We start from the raw sequence: 3,090 nt of genomic DNA, 5'->3' as shown, positions 1-3,090 counted from the left end.
TGTTCTCACTCAAAAGTGGACCCTAGCCGGGCTCGGTGGCTCAGCCTGTAATCCCGCACCTTTGGGAGGTTGAGGTGAGTGGATTTCCTGAGACCGCGGGTTCGAGACCTGCCTGGGCAGGTGAGATCTCATCTCTACAATAAAATCAAAAAATTAACCGGGCGTGGTAGCGCGCACCTGTAATTCCAGCTACTCAGAAGGCTAAGGCGGAAGGATCACCGGAGCCCAGCAGGTCGAGGCTGCAGTGGCCAGGAGCAGCCACTGCACTCCAGTCTGGGCGACAGAGTGAGACTCCAACTCAAAAAAAAAAAAAGTGGACGTTGAACAATTATCATAAGACTGTAAGAAAGGGATTGACAGGGGATGGGGGAGGTGGGATTGGCACTTGAGGGAAACTGGCAGGGAAGAGAGGGGCACATCTCATCAACAAGGGTACCTGCATAATGAAGATTTGTATACCTAACCCTGAATTGTACCCCACATCTTTAAAATAAAGAAAAAAAATTAAAGCCAATTTTTTATGAATTATTTCAAAAATTTAAAGAGGAGAAAATGCTTCTCAATTTTTTCTGTGAAGCCAATATTACCCTGACACCAAACCAAAGACATCACAAGAGAAGAAAACTACAGAGTAATATCTCTTATGAATATAGATGCTAAAATCCTCAACTTAGCAAACTGAATCCAGCAATACATTAAAAGAAATCTCATCATTATCAGCTGAGTTTTATCCCAGGAATTCAAGGTTTGTCATATATCCAAAATCAAAATCAATTAGTACAATTCATCATACCATTGAAAATCAAAAGTCATGTCCGGGCTCGGTGGCTTAGTCTGTAATGCCAGCACTTTGGGATGCCGAGGTGAGAGGATTGCCTGAGCCCGTGAGTTCGAGACCCACCTGGGCAACTTGGTAAGACCTCGTCTCCACAATAAATCAAAAATTAGCTGGGCGTGGTAGCGCGCACCTGTAGTTCTGGCTACTTGGAAAGCTGAGGCGGATGGAGCATAGGAGCCCAGCAGGATGAGGCTGCGGTGGTCGGGAGAGGCCACTGCACTCCAGTCTGGGTGACAGAGTGAGACTCCAACTCAAAAAAACAAAATCATATCATCATCTCAGTAGAAGTAAAAAAAATAATTTGGCAAAATTCAACTCAAGTTCATGATTTCAAAAAAAAGCAGTCAACACAGTAAAAATAGCAGGAAGTTTCCTCTGCCTTATAAAGGATATCTAACACAAACTTACAGCTAACATACTTAGTGGTGAAAGACTGAATGCTTCCTCCTAAGATCAGGAACAACACAAGGATGTCTACTTTCTTTACTTCTATCCAATATTGTACTGGAAATTCGGGCCAGAAAAACTAGACAAAAAATATAAATAAAAGACATCCAGATTAGAAAAGAAGATATAAAACTATCTCTATTTACAGATAGCATGATTATGTACAGAGAAAACCCTAAGAATCTACTAAAAAATCTATCAAAACTAATAAATGAGTTCAGCAATGTTATTGAATATGAGATCAATATACAAAAATCAATTGTATTTCCATATACTTGCAATGGACAATTTAAATATGAAATTAACATTATTTATTTAGAATAACTTTAAACAGAATAGAATTGAAATACATTTAGCAAAAGAAGTTTCGAACTTATAATCTGAAATATTCATGTTCATGTATTGGAAGTCTTAACGTTGTTAAGATGGCAATAGATTCCAAGTTGATCTACAGATTTAGCATGGTTAACTTCTTATTATTCTAAAATTCATATGAAGACAAGTAACTCACAATAGTCAAAACAATACTAAATAAGAACAAAGCAATGTGAAACTTCTGCAAGAACAGATATATAAATCAATGCAATAGAACTGAGAGTCCAAAGAAAAACTGACACATAGTAATAATCAACTGGTTTTTATAGCAGTGCCAAGGCCATCCAATGGAGAAAAAACAGGCTTTTAAGCAATAGTGCTCAGACAATTGGACAGCCACATGCAAATGATAAGGTTGAACCTCAGACCATACATAAAAAGTAATTCAAAATGGATCCAAAATCTACATGTAAGAAATAAAAATTTTTGAAATTATAATATTGTAAAAGAAAACATGAAGATAATCTTTATGTCCTTGGATTTAACAAAGGATTTTTAGACATAACACCAAAAGAATGAGCAAAAGATAAAATAAATTAATCAAAATTCATAAAATAAAAATCTTTGTATTTCAAAGATACTTTCAAAAAATGAAAGACAATGTACAGAAGGTGAGAAAATATTTGAAAATCATACATTAACAAGAAGCTTGAATTCAGAGTATATAAAGAATACTTGCAACTCAATAATAAAAGAACAAATAACCCAATTAAAAATGGGCAAAGTATCCCAATAGATATTTTCCAGGGAAAAAATACAAATGGTCAGTAAGTACTTGCTATGATTTACATTTTTAGTCATCACAAATATGCAAATAAAAACCACAACAATATACCGTTTCATACTCATTGAGATGGGTAGAATTAAAAAATCAGATAGAAAGAAGTACTGATGAAGAGGTGTGGGGAAAGAAGAACCCTTAAATGCTAATGTTGGGGGTGTAAAATGAAACAGCCAATTTGAAAAACAGTTTGACAGTTTCTCAATTGATGAATCATAGAGTAACCATACGACCCAGTAATATCTCTCCAAGGCACCTACCCAAGGGAAATGAGAACATATATCCACACAAAACTCTGCACACGAATGTTCATAGAGACATTATTCATGTTAGCTAAAAACTGAAAATGATCCATATGCCTATGAACTGATGAACGGATAAGCAAAATTTGGTATAATCATATAATACGATGCTATTTGTCATTTAAAAAAATAAAGTACCGATACATAATACAACATGGAAGAACCTTGAAAACATTATGGTCAATGAAAGAAGACTGTCACAAATGATCACGTATTGTATTATTTCATTCATACAAAATTTCCAGAATCTAAATATCTCTAGAAACAGAAAGTAGATTAGCACTTGCTTAGATCTGGGGGAGGATTGAAAAAGAAGGTATGGATTTCTTTTTGAGATGATAAACATG

Source organism: Carlito syrichta, unplaced genomic scaffold (assembly GCF_000164805.1).
Source record: "Carlito syrichta isolate Samal-C Ts95f unplaced genomic scaffold, Tarsius_syrichta-2.0.1 Scaffold304548, whole genome shotgun sequence".
NCBI lineage: Eukaryota > Metazoa > Chordata > Mammalia > Primates > Tarsiidae > Carlito > Carlito syrichta.
This window is presented reverse-complemented; position numbering follows the sequence as displayed.